Source organism: Leopardus geoffroyi, chromosome B4 (assembly GCF_018350155.1).
Source record: "Leopardus geoffroyi isolate Oge1 chromosome B4, O.geoffroyi_Oge1_pat1.0, whole genome shotgun sequence".
Taxonomy (NCBI): Eukaryota; Metazoa; Chordata; class Mammalia; order Carnivora; family Felidae; genus Leopardus; species Leopardus geoffroyi.
Genome location: NC_059341.1, coordinates 131,893,694 through 131,914,016, shown reverse-complemented (window position 1 = coordinate 131,914,016; position 20,323 = coordinate 131,893,694). Strand labels below are relative to the sequence as shown.

The 20,323-nt window shown below is 55.4% G+C and overlaps 1 protein-coding gene and 1 long non-coding RNA gene across 2 annotated transcripts in view; both read left to right on the top strand.

Moving 5' to 3' along the window:
* The first annotated feature begins 661 nt into the window (after positions 1-661).
* LOC123592229 lies at positions 662-1,760 on the top strand. The gene is made up of 2 exons (XR_006709641.1): positions 662-962; positions 1,332-1,760. It is a non-coding gene; the product is annotated as an uncharacterized LOC123592229 (long non-coding RNA).
* Positions 1,761-2,672: 912 nt separating this feature from the next.
* ELFN2 (extracellular leucine rich repeat and fibronectin type III domain containing 2) overlaps positions 2,673-20,323 on the top strand; it is a 77,770-nt gene continuing 60,119 nt past the window's right edge. The window contains exon 1 of the mRNA XM_045467296.1: positions 2,673-2,843. The gene's annotated coding sequence lies outside the window, so the exon portion shown is untranslated. The remainder of the gene's footprint in view (positions 2,844-20,323) is intronic.

Genomic DNA, 20,323 nt, shown 5'->3' with positions numbered 1-20,323 from the left:
CTCGAACTCACGGACCGCGAGATCGTGACCTGGCTGAAGTCGGACGCTTAACCGACTGCGCCACCCAGGCGCCCCCAGAGATGCTTTTTAAAGCAGGTGATTCCAACATACAGCCAAGTTTGGGACCCATATACTGCTCTATAAGACCATCCACAGTCTGCCTGGCCGTGTCTCCATTCATTAATTTATTACACTAGCATTAATCAAACACCTCTTTGCTGGGTCCTGAGGATACCCACATGTTTTTTACCTAAAGTTCTTTTTTTTTTTTTTTTTTTGCATTGGCCCCTTTTGTACCTAAAGACATCTGTTTTATATTTGTTTGTTTGTTTATGGTTTTTTAGAGAGAGAGCACGGCTGGGGAGAGGGGTAGAGGGAGAGAGACAGAGAGAGAGAGAGAGGGAGAGAATCTTAAGCAGGCTCCGTGCTGCATGGAGCCCAGTGCGGGGTTTGATCTCGCGACCCTAGGATCGTGACCTGAACTGAAATCAGAGGTTGGACGCTCAACCGACTGACCACCCAGGCGCTCCGAAAATACACTTGATACCATTAATCGGATGGGCCAGATATATTACAAGTAACGCACATAAAAAGAAGTACATTGCTTTTAAATGAGTTAATCAATATTATCTAAACATCAGCTTGCTTACTGATAGTGATATTCACACCACCTTTTAGGAAACAACGAATTCATTTATTCACTTATCCGCTTATTCTTTTTTTCATCCATCCCACATCTCCCGAGCGCCTCTGATGGGCCACGCTGGTGCTGAACCTCTTTCCTGCCCTCTTTCTTGACTGTGCCTGGTGTCCACCTGCCACCCAGGGGCCTTCGTGCTGCCAGCTGCTGGAACAGGGATGAAGCCATCCGCAACTTCCTCAGGCCTCGGGCGTTTGTGCTTCCTCCACAGATTCCCGGTCTTCCCTCTGCCCCGACAGGCGACAGGCGGGCAGTCGGGGAGGTGTGTGTGGGGAGTGAGGCTCGCTAGACCCCTGGCTGGAGTCCCAGTGGGCGGAACAGGCTACCACCACCAGGGGGCACTCCTGCATCACTTGCTGGCTTCTTGCCCAGGCCAGGCTCAGGGCAAGGTGGGCCAGGCAGGAAGGTTAAGATGCTTGGGTGGGGGGAGCTGCCAGGGGGGGACCAGGCCAGGCTTGGGAAAGGCCTAATAAGGGGGCATGAAAATGGACCACCCGCGCTCAGATGCTGAGAAAACCCGCACCGCTCCCTGCCAGGGAGGAAAAGCACACGGCCCATGGACCGGGCTCGGCAAACCGTGACCAGCTGGGGACCGCGGCCATCGATGAAATAATTCTGTCGTTTGCTGCAGGGCAAGGTCACCCCCCGTGCAGATGCCAAGCCCACCGCGAGCCCCAGACAGCATGCCCGTGTACCTCAACCCTTCGCCGATTATTTTCAGGGAGAGAAGAGCAGAGAACGGGACGGAAAGCCATCGGGGACCTCTCCCGGGGACTGGGGCCACCCTGATCCCCGCCTTCAGCCGGGAAGACCGGGCGGGTGGCCTGGACGCTGTGCAACTGTTCTTCCCCATCCCCTGGGCCGCAGTCACTTCTATAAAATGGGACTGAAATCACCTCCGCCCCGCCTGCCTCTCTTGGGCGCACTGATGCGAAAGCTGCCGCAAACAGCAGAGAGCAGGTTGAGACGGAAACAAGAGAGTCTCAAATGGAACTTGGCTCCCCCCTCCTGCCCCTCCCTTGCTTTGGAATTTGTGCAACTCTGTCATCTGTGTGAGTGAGTTTTGTGCTTCGCCCGTGTCTTGCCGGCCCTGGTAATTGGGTGTCATGGTGGCTCCTGCCTTGCCCTCTGATGACTTTTCTCTAATTGCTCTAATCTCTGTTGTCACGCGCTCGCTGGAAAACGAGCGGCGCCGCCAGTGGCTCCCCAAGGGGGGGAGATGAGGGGGTGAGCCCTAGGCAGGGGGAGGGGAAGGTTGGGGCCCTGCACCTCCGTGCGTAGCCCTGTGGCGCAGGCGGGGGAGACGAGGGCAGACGTGGTTCTTATGCCTGGGTTCTTACAGTCCCAGGGCTAGGAGGGGGCGTTAATGGGGGAAGTGGGGGGGGGGTAAAAAGATTCCTGGGGGGCCTTGAGTGCTGGGAAAGGGGATGAGTGGGAAGGAGGACCCTGATTGGGCTTGGTTCCCGGGGAGAGGCTATGGGGCTCCTGTGGAGGAGGGGAGCTGAGAACTTCTGGGGGTGCAATGCCTGACTAGCAGCAGGGATGGGGGGGGCACCAGAGGTGGGGGGCGGGGAAAGATCTGGGTGGGAGCGCTCCTGTCTGTGCAGCTGCCTTATTTCTGGGAGCATGCAGACCAGAGCCTCCTCCCGGACGGGACGGTTGTGTGTGGCCTGTCCCCCTTTGTCACGCCTTTGGGAGGACAGTTCGGTGCGCCCGTGTCTCGCGTGTTGCCTCCGACTGTGCGTCTGGGCATGACTGCGTGTGCGTGAGAGACAGAGACAGAGAGAGGCTGTGTGTTACTGGCAGCTGACTGGCTCTGTTGAAACCCCATCAGCCGCCAGCCCTGAAGACGTCCCTTGCTGAGCCCCTGGGAACCGAGCGCCTCGGGACAGAGGTGACTGGTGCAGCTGAGGGGGGGGGGGTGCTAGCCTACATAGCCGCTTAAGCCCCTACTGCTGGGGTAAAGCGATTATCAGTGTGTGTGTGTGTGTGTGTGTGTGCGCGCGCGCGCCATGTGTAGGTGGGTGAGACTGAGCTCACAGCCTCTAGAGGCTTCTCGCACTGCCCCGAGAAGATCCAAAAATTCGCCTGCGGCGTTGCCCTCCCTTTCCCTGCCGAGACTGCCTCCCCGACGCTGACCTGAGTACGTGCATTTACTCCAAGATGTTGTGCTTCTAAATGGCTTCTCCTCCTAGGGGTCCTCTGGCTCTAGTGTGGAATTTCAGTCAGTGTCGGAGGGGAGATCGTTTGGGACGGAGGGAGCTTCCTGACGCTGCCTCAGTGGCACGGACGCGTTGAAATTTCTGCCCTGGCGCTTGGCAAGCGAATCGCCTACAATCACGCTTGGGTTTTGCTCGCGGAAACCCAAGCAAGAGGAAAAGGTCTGGGGTCCACCTCCTGGGCCAGGAGGCTCTTCCCAGGGTTGATTCCAATAAGGGCAGTGAGTATGAAGCGGGGGGGAGGGGGGGGGATGAAATGTTCCAAAACTGGAGAGTAAGTTCAGTTTCGTGTTACAAGCAGACGCAAAGAAAGAGGGTTCTAGGGGCGCCTGGGCGGCTGGGTCGGTTGGGCATCCGACGTCGGCTCAGGTCACGATCTCGCGGTCCGTGGGTTCGAGCCCCGCGTCGGGCTCTGTGCTGACAGCTCGGAGCCTGGAGCCCGCTTCGGATTCTGGGTCTCCCTCTCTCTCTGCCCCTCCCCGACTTGTGTTCTGTTTCTGTCTCTCAAAAACAAATACATGTAAAAAAAAAAAAAAGAAAAAAAAAAAGAAAGAAAGTTCTCAGCACGAACGTGAAAACAGTGGCTGACAGTCTCGAGCCCCTCCTATGCACCAGGCACCGCTCCAAACTCTTCCCAGGTCGGGCTCTGTATTCCTCACCCTAGAAGAAACCGAGGCACAAAGAGGGCCGCAGTTCGTGGAGCAGGGATCTGAACTCAGGCTGTCTGCTGCCCTTGCTGAGTTCCCAGCCCCCGGGGCCTTGCATCGTAGGACGGTCATGTAGGGAGGTCACAGGGTGGCTGAACAGTGACCCTTCTTGCGGGAGAACCGCAAGCCTCGGTTTCACCGGGGAGCTTCTTGCCAACTACTCCGCTTCACGTGGCAAAGCCAAAGGAAGACCATTTAAAGGAGGATTTTACCCCATCCAGCGAGCGTTTCGTTTGTTGGTTTGTTTGCTCTTTGTGATGTGCAAACGTTCCTGCGTTCCAGGCCAGGAATCGCAACCTTGCAGGGCTTTTGTGTATCAGTTCAGGGTTGCTTCCTGTTGCGGATAACAGAGAGCGGAAGTCATGATGGCTTGAACCAGACTGAGGCTTACTTCTGTTTCACACAGAGGACGTCGGGAGGTAGGAGAGTCCAGAGGTGGTGGGGGACCCAGCAGTGTCGTCAGGGACCCAGGCTCCTTCTTTCTCTTAGTTTCACCAACTTTGGCACGTGGCTTCCGCCCTCAAAGTCGCCTCATGCTACAAAGTGGCTGCTGGACCTCCATCGTCACATCTGCTCTCTGGGGTGGTGGGTAGAGACCGGCTGAACGTTTCCCTTGGTCCCGCCTGACAACACATGTTTCTCTCACTGGCCTCGCCTCACCGCAGGGGAGGCTGGGAAGTGGAACCTTTCGGCTGGGCTCATTGCCACGTGAGTTCATTACTAACGTAAATGGGAGACAGGACACGAGAAGGGCACTTTGCCACCTCGGCCCCAGAGCACAGTAGTGTCCTATACACCCCAAAGTGGAGCCTGTGGCTTTTTTCAGGTGCTGTGACTGTTTCAGGCAAGACAGCTGGACAGGGTGAGGGGAAGGAGCCCTGCCTGCGAATGCCGGGACCCAGGCCCTTCGGGGCCTTGCTAGTTTGGGGGTTTTATCTCCCCCTCAGTGTCCTATGGTAGTTTCAGCTTTGGGGGAGGGGTTCTGCCAGGCAATGATGGCAGGGCAAGGGGGAGAGAGGAGAAGGCCGTCAAGCAGGGGCTCTGTGCCTTGCAGGTATGTTCTGGAAGGAACCATGATGACAGCAGTGATGGTATCGTTTGGCACTGGGCTGGAGGTCTGGATGGTCTACCTGGGAGGGTAGGATAGGAGTAGCCTGGAGTCTTGAGGATGTGGGTGGCCAGCAAATGGTAGCTTGTCTGGGGAGACCTCTTCACACTCCTCCAGGCCCATCCCCAGGCAGCCCAGGTCCAGGGACCAACTTCATGCACCCTACCCCACCAATTTCTGCCAGGCCCTGAGAGGGGGTCACAAGGGTTGTGACAATCCAAGAGAACATTTCGCCTCTATTTTCACACGGATCCTCCCCACAGACTGGGGAGGTTATTGGAGATTCTTTCCTTTTTACGGATGGGGAAACTGAGGCTGAGTCAAAGCCACGCTGTGGCAGAGCTGGGCTGGGTCCTGGGTCCTTTGAGTGCCAAAGGGGAGGGGGATGGTCTGAGTACATGTTTCAAATATAGTATCTTTTCATTTCTTTTTTACTGTTGCTGAAAAAATATTGAGGTATAATTTGCATCTAGGAAAGGAAAGCGCGGATTTTATGTGTACAGTTCAGTGAATTTTTACCTATGTTTGTGGAACATTCCCGGCACCCCAGAAGGCTTCTTACGCCCTTCCTAGTCACTAACCTTTCCTCTCTCAAAGGGCAACCGTGATCCTGACCTCTATCCCCAGAGACTGGCTTTGCCTGTACTTATATTTCATCTAAACAGAGTCATGCAGATGTCCGCTTGCTTTTGACTTCTTGGACTTAGTGTGATACTTGTGAGATTCGTCCAGATTGTGGTATGCGTATCTATAGTTGATTTTTTAAAAATTTTTTGACGTTTATTTATTTTTGAGAGAGAGAGACAGGAGGAGCACGAGTGGAGGAGGTGCAGAGAGAGAGGGTGACACAGAATCCGAAGGAGGCTCCAGGTCCTGAGCTGTCAGCACAGAGCCCGAAGCGGGGCTTGAACTCACGGACCATGAGATCATGACCTGAGCTGAAGTCGGATGCTTAACCAACTGAGCCACCCAGGAGCCCTGATTTTTTTTTTTTTAGTGCTAAGTAATATTCCACTGTGGGCTATGCCATCATTTGTCTATTCATTTATTCTGTTGATGGACAGTTGGGTTGTTTCCTGTCTGGAGCTATGAGTAAAGCTGCAGAAAGTATTCGTGTTCAAGTCTTTGTGTAGACATATACATTCACTTCTTTTGGGCAGATACCCAGTTGTGGAATGGCTGGGTCATAGAATAGACATATGCACAACTTTGTAAGAGACTGTCAGACAGGTTGAACCATTGCTACTCCCACTAGTCCCATATGAGAGTTGATCCTCGTCTCTCCTATATTTGATATTTTCAGTTTTCAATTGTGGTTGTTCCTGTGAGTGTGAATGATAGCTTGTGGTGGTTTTAGTCTGCATATCTCTCATGGTCGATAACATTGAGTGTCTTTTCATGTGGGTATGGGTGATTCTGAGATTTTCGTTTGTGAAATCCCACTTCATATCTTTTGCCTATTAAAAAAAATGTTTGTTCTTATTAATTTGTAGGAGTTCTTTATATATGCTGCGTACTAGTCCTTTGTCAGATATATGTATTGAAATAGCTTTTCTGCATCTGTGAGTTGGCTTTTCTTTCTCTTAGTGGTGTCTTTTGATGACTATTACTCTTAATGGCAATGAACCACAACGTATCATTTCTCTTTTATGTGTTTTGCAATGAAAGCTTGGTTTCTCCACGTGGAGTCTTTTTAACACGTGATTCCAACCTAGCCTTACCCCATCCGTTTGCTCTCTCTGCCTCCTCATCTCCTATGAGGAGTGCCTCTCAGGAGCCAGGGGTGAGGAAGGCAGAGATGGGATAAAAGATCCGTGATGAAATGCAGGGTTAAAAGCCTGGATTACTCTCCTCACCAGGACAGGAGATTTGTGTCCCTCCCTCCCCCTTCCTTCCACCCCCACCCCCCCACCCATGCGGATTTGGGTTTATGCTGGGCTGCAAGATTAAAGCCAAAGAGATTAAAAGATTACCTCTGGCAGGGAAGGCAAATTCTGCCTCTTTGCTCCTGGAGTCAGTGGGGAAGGTTGGGGAGGAGGTCGCACACACTCCCCTCCCCGGGCCTTAGTTCCCAAGCGGTAAAGGGGGTGGGGCAGCTGAGCTGGGTAGTGAGCACTGACATGGGCTTCAGGTGTTCTCACCAGACTAGCAGTCCCAGCCTTGGCTGGTGATGTGTTAGACATGCAAACTCCTGGCCCCTCCCAGACCTACCGAGGAAGAAACCAGAAACCCTAGGGAGCGGGGATGAGAGGGCAGCAGTGTGGGTTTTAAAAGCCCTCCAGGGCATTCTGATGCACTCTTGGGCCTGTGTACCAGCATCTTTAATTATGGTAACAGTTGCTAAGGTTTAGAGCATTTGACTGTGGTCCTCGGTGACTCTTCTTTTTAAAAAAATTTTTTTAAAATTTATTTATTTTGAGAGAGAGAGAGAGGTGGGGAGGGGCAGAGAGAGAGGGGGAGAGAGAGAAAGAATCCCAAGCAGGCTCTGCACTGCTGGCGCGGAGCCCGGTGTGGGGCTCGAACTCACGAACCGTGAGATCGTGACCCGAGCTGAAACCCAGAGTCTGACTGACTAAGCCACCCAGGCGCCCTCACCAGTGACTCTTCTAAAGGGTACGTGCCCACTCACCTATGATGGAGGTACTATTCCTCACTCCACTTTACCCAGAAGGAAACTGAGGCACAGAGAGGTGAAGCAGCTTGCCCAGGATCACACAGCTACTCGGAGAGGCTGGCTCCAGAGGCTGAGCGGCTAACCACTGTTCGTGTGGTTTTGAATTCCCAGCGCTGTGCGCCCTGGACCTTTTCCGAAGTCCAGTGTCTTTATCAGCTGTTCCGAGGAGTGATAGCTCCCAAGGCCTGACCACCCTGGGGGGCCCCTGGCTCTCAAGGTTCTTTCCCGGGCTGCCCCCAGGACCCGCTGAGTCTGCTTCGACCACGCAGGGGCACCTTCCCGCTTCCTCTTCCTGCGTCCTGGGGAGGTGGTGGCAGCTGGGAACCCCCTGGGCTGAGACCGAGGGAAGCGGGTGCTGTGAGCTGACCCCAGCTGCACTGTCCGCCGGACCCAGAGACAGAGGGCCCACGGCGCGCTCGGTGAAACTCATTCATGTCTCGGGTCATTTCCTCATTTGGTATTTAGTGATCCCAACCGGAGAGGAGTAGAGGCCAGTGGAAAGCCAGGCGCAGAGAGAAAGGGGAAGACGGGAGGAGGAAACCCGTCCATTAATTTTACGAGTCTTCCTGTGAGTCCCCTCCTGCACGGGGGATGGTTGAAAATAACAACGCCAGAGCTGGCGAGGGATCAAGGAACAGCCAAGGCCCAGATGGGGAGGCTGATTTATGGGGGCAGCACTGGGGGGGTGAGCACGCCGGGTGGAGAGAGCAATCTATCACTCTTCCCTAGGAGAGCGGAAAGGCCCCCCAGCGGCCTGGCCCTTACCGGAGTGCGGGGTGAGGGGTGCTGCAGGCCCGCCCTGCTCTCTGCCGGGTCATCAAGGCCCCTGCTCTCAGGGGGAGGCTTGGGGGCCCTCCTGCTCCCTCTCCCACTCCCTCCCCGCCAACTTTCTTGGGTCTAGAGCCCTTCAAACCTTTGCGTGGGTGGGGGCAAGGGTGGCTGCGAGGAGGAGGAAAGACGGCCGGATGTAACCTCGGACAAGTGCCTTCTCTGAGACTCAGCTTGTCTGTCAAACGGGGGCCTCGGCCCAGCCGGGCCAGCCTCGCAGGGCTGCTGTGGGGGTCAAGCGGTGTGGGCCGTGAGCTGCAAAGCTCCGTCCCACCCGAGACGAGTGTGAGGTTGGAATGAGGACCTTGCCTCCTAACCGCTGTGCTCCCGGGCACGCGCTGGGCTCTGCGGGGGGAGATACGTGCAGGGCACACGCACACAGGGGCTGCGACAGCCCAGAGTCTGTGTGTGCAGGCACATCCACCTGTGCGCGTCTATGAGGCTTCCAAAGCTATAGCTATATGCCTGGTGCCTGTGCGTGTGTGTGTGTGTGTGTGTGTGTGCGTGTGCTACACTGATGGCCTGAGCTGCCCGTAATCCCTTTACTCCTGCCAGCTTGGGAGGACCCCTCGGGGGTAGTGGTGGGGGTGTGGCCGGGTGCTTCTGCCCAGGCCCCATCCAGCTGGTTATTTATTGATTAATTCTGCTGCCAGCTGATGGATGCCAAGCCTGTGCCAGGCGAAGGCCCTGGGCTGATTTACATAATTAAAAACCATCAGTAACAGAGCCAGGCCTCACCCGCCAACTGCTTCCTCTAGTGTGACAACAGGCTGAGCCTCCCTCCTCCCACCCCCACCCCGTCCTCTGCACCCCCAGGCTTCCTCGCCTCCCTAACCCCTCCCCCCCCCCCCCCCCCCGCTCTCCTGGCCTGCCCTGTGTCAGCTCACCAGCCTGGGCCGCTCTGCGACAGCAGCCACTGCCCGGTCCGTGATGGAGGGATGGTGGCGTGCCGGGATTCTCGAGTCACTGACTCCGAGGTTCTCTTAGTCGATGGTCGTCAGGCGCTTTGATGGAGAGTCTCAGATTATAAGATTCAGCTGTGATCCTCCAAGTATGTGATCTTTCAAGAGTCTATTACTCTATGTGACAAAGGGGAAAAAAATGTTTGCTCTCGGCAGTCCTGCCTGCCCTCGAGGAGGCGGGGCCGCTCTGGGGAGAGCCGCCAGGCTTTCCGGGGAGGCCGCCGTGGGGGGTGGGGGGTGACAGCCACTGCTTTCCAGAAGGAGTGGTTCATCACCGCCAAAGGCTCTGGGCAGGGGTGGGTGTTGAGGAGTCTGGGCAGAAGGACGGAGGACCCAGGGACACCTGGGGAAGGGTCGGGAAGCTACCCCCGGTAGACTCCGGCCCTCTGAGAGGGGCTTCGGAAAATACCGGATTCTGTGCCGTGTGTGACGTCACCCTCCTTGCCGGTGTTGCTTTCGGTGTCTTCGGGGAAGGCTCTCGGATTTAGAGAGGCCGTTTGGGGCGACCGGCGTGGGCTCCTCCAGCTCTCAGCTGTGTGACGTTGGGCAGTGACACAGCCTCTCTGAGCTACAGTTACCTTCTTACCTGTAAAACGGGGGTTGTCGTCAGGATTGGGTGTGAATCCGTATGACGTGCTTAGTTAGGCCCGTGCTGAACTCTTCATGGACGGTGGCTGTTACTGCGTGGAGGTGCGTGTTTTGGGGGACACCTTCAGCAGGCTGGTCGCACTTGGCGAGAGCAGAGACTCGTGGCAGGGCTGGGGACTCAACACAGGAGGGCTGGGTCTGCCTGTGTCTACAGGCCAGCTCGCGGTGAGGCGGGTGTTCAGAGGACATTTGTTGAATGAATGCCTGATTTTCTCTTCTCTCGGCCCGTCCCAGGCACGGTGCCAGCCGTCTGTCAGTTTAGGCAGGGTACGTGGGATGCGTGGCTTCTCACAGGTGGGTCCCCGGGCCTTGCTCTCTCCTGTTCCACCTGTCCTCATGCTGTTCCACCTGCCCCCACGCTGTTCCACCAATCTCCGCCTCTTCTCCACGCCCACGGCCCGGCCCCAGCCACTTCGCCTCCAGCTGCCCTTCCTCCGGAGCAGTTTGGGGGAGACACAGCAGACTGACCCCACGCCCAACACCGTGGCCTGGACGTGCGCCCACAGACCCTCTCACACAGCGCCACACATCTTAGTCTGAGCACGACGGGACCTTAGCAGCTCAGGTTTCTTTTTCTCTCTTTTCTTTCTTCACATTTTTTTAATGTTTATTTTTGAGACAGAGAGAGAGAGAGAGAGACAGGGAGACACGGAATCCAAAGCCGATTCCAGGCTCCGAGCTGTTGGCACAGAGCTGGACGCGGGGCTCGAACCCGTGAACTGTGAGATCATGACCTGAGCCGAAATCAAGAGTCAGATGCTGACCCGACTGAGCCTCCCAGGTGCCACCAGCAGCTGGGTTTTCTGATCCAGACCCACAAAACTGAACACCCGCAGGGCAGTCTCGCTCCCCAGACGCCATAATGGCACAGGTGAACCACCAATCTTCGGTAATCAGGAAACGATCTGTCGTAAATAAACAAAGCTAAATAAAATATGTGTATAGTTAACGGTAGAACGTAAGATCGGGCAGCGGCTGTGGAAAACAGTCTGGCGATGCCTCCGAAAGGTAAGTGTAGAATTACCCCGGGATCTGGTGGTTCCGGTCCCGGGTGTAGACCCAAAGGAATTCGAAAGAACTCTGAAGGCCGAGACTCACATGTGTAAACGTTATCAAAAGTATAAGATAAACAGGGTACCTGGGTGGCTCAGTCCGTTAAGCGTCCGACTTCGGCTCAGGTCGTGATCTCACGGTTCGTGGGTTCGAGCCCCCGCTTCGGGGTCTGTGCCGATGTCTCGGAGCCCGGAACCTGCTTCGGATTCTGTGTCCTCCCCCTCTCTCTGTTTCTCCCCTGCTTGCTCCCTGCCTCTGTCTCTCTCTCAGAAATAACGCTAAAAAAAATTTTTTTTAAGTATAAGACAAACACATACAATGGAATATTATTCGGCCTTAAAAAAGGAATAAAGTTTGGATTCGTGTTATCACAGGGGTGAACCCAGAAGACATGATGCTAAGTGAAAAAGAAGCCAGACCCCAAATGACAAATTCTGGAGGATTCCCCTTATGTGAGGCACCTAGACAAGGGCCTTCATGTCACTGGAAGGGATAAGTATGTTTGTAATTCTCCGTCTTTTATTGTTTTTATTTTTTAATTTTTAAAGAGAGAGAGAGAGGGAGGGAGAGAATCCCATACGATGCAAAGCTCGAACCCACAAAGCGTGAGATCGTGACCTGAGCTGTTCCCATCCAGGCAGCTGTTGTCTCGACTTCACCATCGCTCGGCCACGGGTTGCGGGGCGGACGGGCACAAGCGCCTGGTGGCGGTCAGGTGGTCCCGGACCTGAGGATTGGACACAGCCCCCGAGCGGATGAAGAAGCGATGTCACAGGGCAGCCTCTTCCCGGCGCCATCAGAAGAAAAGGCGCCGCGTTCAGCGCACTCAAAGGCTGGGATGTTGTCGGGCCAGCCGCCCGGGCCCCCGCTTTGGTTGCATTTCACCCCGGAAAGCATTCCTTCTTGTGCGGTGACAGCTCTCGGATGGGGCTTTGAATATGCTCGTTGCCGTGTCATCGATTTCTCCCCCTGAGCAGTGGAGAAAATCGCCCAGTGCTGGGACAGACTCAGGCCGTGGGGGAATCAAGAAATTTGTCCCACAATCGGTCTTTCAAAACCCTGGTATCTTTTTATCAGATGTGAAAATGGGAATTTAGCCCCAAGGCGGCAGAATCCGATTATCCCAGGCGCTGACTTGTATGGCCAACTCATGTTTCTTAAAATCAAAGGGATGGGTTACGTTGGTTTTGTCGTGTCCACAGAGGAAGACTTTGAATCTTGTCCCCCATTTTAGTTTATTATCATTATTAAAAATACTAGTTATAAGATTATAAAAATATTGTATGATACAGAATGATAAAATTTTTTTCACGTTTATTTATTTTTTAGAGACAGGGACAGAGCACGAGTGGGGGAGGGGCAGAGAGAGAAGGAGACCGAACTCAAAACACGCTCCGGGCTCTGCATTGACAGCACGGAGCCCGACGCGGGGCTCGAACCCACGAACTGTGAGATCATGACCTGAGCCAAAGTCGGACGCTTAACCGACTGAGCCCCCCAGGTCCCCCCTCTTGTCCCTCATTTAAAAAAACTTGACGTGCACCTTCATTCGACAGTGAGAGTTGCTCAGGTTGGAAAGGCAGACTTCTGTGCGGCCCATCTCTGCTGACAGCTGGCTCAAAAGACGTCCACTCGGTGGCCTTGGCTTGATCGCACTTGTAATTTTCTCGATTTCTCTCAGCACCAAATGAAGACCAGGAAGCACATTGTCGCCTGCCAGCCGCTCGGTGTGAATACGCTGTGAGCGCAGGCATTCCCTAGCAGGTGCCTCCATCCACGTAGCTCGCACCCTTCCTTGCAGCCTACGTGGTGGCCGAGAGTCAGTCCTGATCTCAGCGGCCCCTTCCAGTCTGCGCCGTGGCTCGCGAAGTTATCGACGTAACCAAAAAATGCCCTCCTCTGCAGCACCCGTGTTGAGTAATTTATTTGGGGCCCAAAGACATTATGGAGGACACTTCCCTCACATAGGGGCAGATCAGGCTGCGGGTGTTGGAAAAACTCGAGCCACAGATGCTTATAGTAAATTAAAGATGCGTTCCTGAGGACACAGGTGTGCTGTAACAAAAGCCTGAATAACCGTGACTGAGATAAGATAGAAAGGTACTTTTCTCCGAGACAACAGTCTGAGCACGATGGGACCCATGCTGATAGGTTGCAGCTTTTTATGGTATTACCTGCCTTCCTCAACCTGCAGGTGGCTCGCCTACCTGGTTTAAGATGGCTGCTCCAGCTCCTGCCATTGCAACCACATTCCAGCCCCGGGGAAAAGGGCAGGAAAACAAAAGGAGAGGTACGCAGGAATAGGAAATGGCACCGCTTGTCTCTGCTCTCATTTCCTTGGCTAGAATCCCGTCACGTGGCCATGCCAGTCTGCACGGTCAACTGGGAAATAAAATGTAGCCTTTATCTGGGCAGCTATGTATCCAGGAAAGTTTCTGTGTCTGCAGAAGAAAAAGAGAGAAGGGGAATAACTACCAGCACGTATGTGCGAGAACTACCCATCTTCTCCATCGTTGGCCACTAACTGTCCCGACCACGCCCACACTCCCTAGAGTGTCACTGGATGAAAGATAACGTCATTGAACCTGTTCTCTCTGACTTGTCATTCACCGTGTGGCTGGGTCTGTAAATTTCCCGACAAAAGAATAGCTTCTACCTGGCTTTTCCACGAGGCGAGCGTCTTTGAGTAACGCCTCTGTGCTCTTGGTCCCTTCTCTGCCTTTAGTGACGGAAGTCATCAATTTCGTGCCGGAAAGCTTTATTTTGTGCTCGCTCCAGAAACACTCCCGTGGGTTCCCAGAGCGACGCCTTGATTGCTTTGGGGGGAAAAAGATGTGCAAACTTCAGAGGCTCGCCCCCGGGCACCTGGCCGGACAACGTGACATAAGAGACCCCACACTGGCCCGGGGTATGACGCAATCCCTCGTGCAGGTATTTAAGGGCTGTATTTCCTGTTTTTACTTTTCCTCTTTTCTTGTGCGAAATCCTACGCCTCCACACCAGCACATTCCACAGGCGTAATCAAATTCCTGTTCACAATCGATGGTCACGCCTTATTCTGAAGTGGAGAATTTTTGTTAATACCTTCACCCCTACTTCAGTGTTTCAACAGACCATTTTGTATGACCGGCCCATTTTCGTCATGTGGGGCTATGATCCAACAGCAAACACGTTTAAGTTCTTCCTGGGTGCCCAGCGCTGTTCCAAGTGCTTTGTGTGTATTGTGACAGGGTTTTTTTTTTTTTTTTTTTTAATGTTTATTTATTTTCGAGAGAGAGAGCATGCGTCGGGGCGGGGCAGAGAGAGAGGGAGACACAGAATCGGAAGCGGGCTCCAGGCTCCGAGCCGTCAGCACCGAGCCCGACGTGGGGGCTCGAACTCACGCACCGAGAGATCGTGACCTGAGCCGAAGCGGAACGCTTCACCGAGCGAGCCACCCAGGTGCCCCGTATCGTGCCGGTTTTGAAACCCGCTCCCAAGTTTCTGGACACTTTTATTTAAGGAGCAGCATCTGTGTCTTTTCCCCTTCAATCTGGGCCAGAGTGAAGTGACGCGCTCATCACCAACGGAAAGCCGTGGAAGCGATGGGCTGTGATTTCTAAGGCCAGGTACGAAAAGGCCGCGGAGCTGCTGGCTCCCGGGACACTCGTTCTGGAAAAAGCCCAGCTGCCATGATGGCGGTAAAGCGCTTCGGTCACCGGCTCTAGCACGGCCGCCAAACTACGGCAGGCACCAGAGGCCAGCCGTGTGAGCCAGCCACCCCGGACACGCCACACAGCCCCGCTGTGACGGCGACGGCCGCCCCAGATGGCATCTGACTGCACCCACATCAAAACCCCAAGCGAGAGTTGCCCGGCTGAGCCCTTCCGGGCTTCCTGCCCCACACAACTGGGAGCAGAGTCAGACAGTGGTGGGTTTTTTTCCCCACCGCTAGAAGTTTTAAGCCAGAGTAGTAACCAAAGACACGGGGCTAATTCAGTCTCGAATGTTCGGATGAGGAAACTGAGCCCCAGAGAGATGCCGTGAGCTGCACATGTTTTCCTGGCAGAAGTAAGAGATGCGTGCAGGCCGGCTGACGACTCTAATGTCCCGCCTCTTGACCACAAAGGGGTTGGGGAAGCAAAGTTAACAAGTGAGCAGGAATGGGGGCGCCCGGGGGGCTGAGTCAGTTGGGCGTCCAACTTCGGCTCGGGTCAGGATCTCGTGGTCCGTGAGTTCGAGCCCCGCGTGGGGCTCTGTCCTGAGCGCTCAGGAGCCTGGAGCCTGAGTCTGGGTCTCCCTCTCTCTCTCTGCCCCTGCCCCGCTCACGCTGTCTCTCTCGCTCTCAAAAATAAACATTAAAAAAATAATAATAATAATAAAATAAATAAAATGACACCAAAGGAGGAGTAAGGCGTGAAATGTAAAACTGGGCCAGCCAGGCTGACAAGCACCCGGTTGAGGGAAGGTTGGGACCCTTCGGACCCACCGTCACAGACCGACGGACTTTGGGAGACACGTGGCACTTTTCTAGAACCCAGCGATTTCCACAAAGATCCACAGTTAATTTCACGTTTCAAATTTGCAAAACCACAAGTGACTGAAATCCTTGCCACAGTTACTTTCTCGTCTAACGCCTGAGCCCTGCCTGGGGACGGCAGGGATTTCGACACCACACGAGGGAAGCCCTGACCCCACGACTCTTGGCATCTTAGACACGGGAGCTCGGAAGCTTCCCGACAGGAGATATTAAAGCCATAAAATTAAAGGACATCAGATCGAACGGTCGGGAGCACCTTGGAGTTCACCTCACCCAGCCTTCCGCCCAGGGTGAGACAAGGACAAATCACGTGAGGGCAGAACAGCCACGACGGCCCCAGCGGTGCCAGGGATTAATGGCCAAAAGACCGTAGAGAAAATACGGCCATCGGATCTCCGGGTCAGGGTGGTCACGGAGGGCTGGGAACCGGCTCAGCTTCCTGGGCATGTGACCCGTGCCATCACCCCCCACCTTGAAGGACCCCGCGCGTGGTGTCGGGTCCTGCCTCACCGTCCTGAAAGTCTTGATCGTTTTTGAACACGGGAAGGGGTTCCAGATTTTCGCTTGTTGCTGGGCCCTGCGAAGAATGTGGCTGGTCCAGCATGGAGTGGTCCGACGGCCGGTGCGGGAATGAGCATTTCGGGGGAGCAGGGCAGGCAGAGCCCGGGAGACAGAAAGCCCCAAAGCATCTTGGGAGGCGGCCACTTGCCCAAGACCCCTCTTCAGGCGGCCGTATGCAAGAGACCGAACCCAGTCTTGTTGGAGGCTACCGCCCATGGTTTTATAAACACTTTGCTCTCCCGTCTCCTGCGACAGCCCTCGCACTTAAGCTGCCTTCACTGTTCTCAGCCTTCTCTTCCCGGGAGCCTTCCCGGATTGCTGTGGCCTGGTCATACTTACCATTCCCTCCCCCCTTCATTTTTCCTACCTGGCTGAGCCCCTGTCTTTGTGCCAGCCTGTCTCCTTTCTCTGCCCCTGCTGGCTAGAGTCTCCGGGGGTCTCCTAGGCCCGTCCCCACAGGGCCTCACACCTGCGAGAAGAATTTTTTGTTTTTGTTTTGAGTGAGAGAGAGAGTGCAAGCGGGGGAGAGGGGCAAAGGACGGAGAGAGAGAGAGAGAGAGAGGGAGAGAGAGAATCTCAAGCAGGCTCCATGCTGAGCAGGGCTCGATCCCACGACCCTGAGATCGCAACCTGAGGCGAAATCAGGGGTCAGATGCTCAACCGACTGAGCTACCCAGGTGCCCCGCAAGGAGAATTCTTGGTCTCTGTCTTCTTGCTACAAGCCTCAAGAAGATTCCATGGTGAGCCCTTCTCACCTTCCCATGCCTAGAGCTGGGCTCCTGCCTCAGTTTCCCTGTCTAAAACTCCTGGGAACTGTGGGATAGTGGGAGCCAGACAGGACTGGTTGACGGTCTGTCTCACCACTCGTTCTAAAGCAAGCAAGCCGCTTAGCCCTTCCAAGCCTCAGTTTCCCCCTCCGTAAAATGGAGGTAAGGCCCCACCTTACCCAAGTGATCAAGGTTGGCATCGCCAGTCATGTGGATGTCACGGACCCCCCAATAGACAGCGGGTGACAAGGGCGTCACAGCTCTGTGCTCTTCTCCCCGCCCCATGACCCACGGTGCGAGAAAACATCAGATGAGCCCCAGTTGAGGGACCTGTGACAGAACACCTGATCGGCACCCTTCAAAACTGCCAAGGTCATGAAAAGCAAGGGAAGAACGGGAACCCGCCGGGAGAGCAGAGAAGACTCCGGGGACGTGAGGACTGAATGCAATGTGGTCTTGGGGTCGGGATGCTGGAACAGAAGAAGGACGTCAGCGGACAGACGGGCGAATCTACGTGAAGTCCGGAGTTGGGGCCGCAGCAACCTACCAGGGCTAATTTCTTAATTTTGACAAACGTGCTGTGGTTACGTAAGACGTTAACGTCAGGAGAAGCGGGGGGGGGGGGGGGGGGGGGGAGGTATACAGCAAAGCCCTCTGTGCTCCCTTTGCATTTTTCCCCCCTCCAACTCTAAAATTATTCCCCAATAAGATGTTTATTAAACACACACAAAACCGGCCCTGCTGCTCTCGCTTGTGTCGGCCCAGTGTCCCTCCCTCCTCCAATTCTTCTGCTGACGGGCCCTCCCCTGGTGACAAGGGTGCGGATGCCTGACCCAGGCTGGGCCATTAACTTGCCCTCCTCGTCCTGGCCACAGCGATTGGTCCAGGGGGTAAGCAGGTGACCCACGCTGGGCCAATCAGAGTCCTCCCCTAGGATTGCTCAGTTTGGAAGGGGAAGCGAGGCTCTCCCTGTCTCCCCGTGAATCTGGGAGGCTGTCAGCCCGGGGCTGGGGGGACTCCGTCCCGAAAGAACTAAACGAGAGAGAGAGAGAGAGAGGTGGAAAGAATGCTGATGGCATTCAAGATGGCCTCTCCCAGTCCTCCCCAGGCCGAGCCTCCCCAGCCTGCCCTGTTATGGGAGCCCACGTATCTCTCCTTTCGAGTTTAAGCCAGTGCAGCCTGGGCCTGGGGTTGGGTTTCTGTCACTGGCAACCAATGAGTCCTGACTAATCCCTTCGCTTCATAGTCGCTTTATAGCAGCCGTGCTATAAATGGTGGGGGGGTGTTGGTACCCTCCCCAGGGATCTGGGGCCTGCCCGGAACGCAGCCTGCTTGGCTGTGGCCTTGACACGTGCCTTGTTCCCCTCCCGGCTCCCACACGGCCCCCTGACTTCACACATACCTACCCACCCCCAGGCCCTGCGCAGGGGGGCCTCTTTCTCTCGGTGCTGGGGGCCGAAGTGTGGTGCTGGGGGCCGAAGCGTGCCGCTGTTAGGGCTCTGCCCCCATCACCCCCAAGGCACCCGGGAGGAGGAAACGGAACGGGGCCTCTGGCAGAAAATTCCCTCCGCTGAAATTCCCCACGCCGGCCTGGTCAGACCCAGGGAAACCCGGTGTATTTGGTGTCGGGGAGGCCAAGGCTTGTCTAGTGGTTGTGCTGGGGGTAAAATGAGGGCGCTGGGGGACCTGGTTCCACGGGTCCCAAGTGAGGAAGTGATAGAGGGTTGGGGGGAAGCAGGAGATTTGGGGGAAGCTGGAGAGAAAGCCACAGGCAGAGCAACCCGAAGGATTTTCGTGGGTAAGCAAAGGCAGACGACACTCTTTTATCTGAGGTCTGGGCTGTGGTCCAGGAAGGGAGAGACACCACCCGGGAAATCCGGGGCGCGCGCAGAGCTTATGTTGCCTGGGCGCCCGGACCTGGGCTGGGAAGGACCTTGCAGAGTCCCAGGAGGGACGAGACAGCGTCCTGGGTGGCCTTCCCGCGTCCCAGTTGTCCCCTGCCGTCCTGGCCATGTCACGCCTCTGTATCTTGTCCCTTCCAGGTGCCCTGCCTGCGTGCCCCTGTGCCCCTGTCAGGCTGGCAGGGAGCGGGGTGAATTCACTCACCTTCCTGCCCTCCCAGACAGCCGCTTTCCTCCTCTGATGGCGCTTCCTTCCCACCCTCATCTGTGCCCTCAGCCATGAACTTGATCATTTTCTTTCCCAAACGTTTTGTGATGTGCCTCCCGCATGAGAGCTTCTGGGTGAACAGAGAGGAGAGACCCTCCCCTTGCTGTGTGGCAATGGAAGGGGCTGGGTGTAGGATACACTTGGGAGGCAGAGCTGACAGGAGTTGTTGAAGGATCCGGTTTGCGGGGAGCCCAGGCACCATCAAGGTGGCATCTGGGTTTGGGTCTGAGTAACTTGGTACGTTCCGTTTCCCACAGAGCCTTGGGGCCACACAGCTACTCTCTCGCCCACAGGGACCTCGAGACACCCAGATTTTAGGCTGAGAGAACAATCAAATATAAAGGCTAAGAACGGGACTACCAGCCTAAAATCCGCCCCCCACCCCCAAATCCTGTGGCTGCAACACGGTTCCATCAGCAGGAAAACCTGGGTGAATTGTGGTGTTGCTTTTCCTTCTCCGTGAAATCTTGGTCAAACTGCTCAGCATCTCTGAGCCTCATCAGTAAAATGGGTGTAATAACAATAAGCACCTCGTAGGATTGTTGTCGCTGCTCACTGAGACTTCAAACTTTAAAAAAAAAGTTTATTTATTTGGAGAGAGGGGGAGGGAGAGAGAGAGCGTGTGCACAAGTTGGGGAGGGGCAGAGAGAGGGAGAGAGAGAGAGAGAGAGAGAGAGAGAGAGAGAGAGAGAATCCCAAGCAGGGGCCACACTGTCGCTGCCGGCCTGATGCGGGGCTTGAACTCACGAACCGTGAGATCATGACCTGAGCCCAAGTCAGCCGCTTAACTGATTGAGCCCCCCCAGCTGCCCCCACGGAGACTTGAATTCATGGGGAACACTTGACATCGAGCCTGAAAGACAGAGTAAATTTCCTCCCCCCCTTCCCCTCCCATCTTGAGCCACGATTCTGATTCTAGGTAGAATGTGGCCAGGTTGCGGAAAACTCCAGATGCTAGTGTAAGGAGTTGGCACTCTACCCCGCGGAATCAGAGCCGGGAAGTTGTCGAGCAGGGAAAGAACGCGAAGAAAGCGGCCAGTCAGCGCCTCTCCGGTCCCTGCAGCCTCCCGCGCCTCGGAGCCCGGCGGCAGGTCAGTAGTGAGAAGCCTGGCCACGAGGCTGGTGGCCTCCAGATCCCAGGGGCCTCCGGCTGCCCCAGTTCCGGACCCAGGCAGTGCCAGTGAGTCTACCCCCACCCGCAGCATCCCTCTGGGCAGAGCCAGATAGATGGCTTAATAATGCAGGCTGCCTGGCTGACCTGGTGGCCGCTGAGCCAGCTGAGACTCACATCCCTGTCCCCACCCCCTGCTCTGGCTGCAGGACCCCGGCATGAGGCTCCAGCAGAGTCCCTGGACGGCAGAATTCTGAAGCCCCATGTAAGGGTGCTGGGACCCAAATAGCACACACC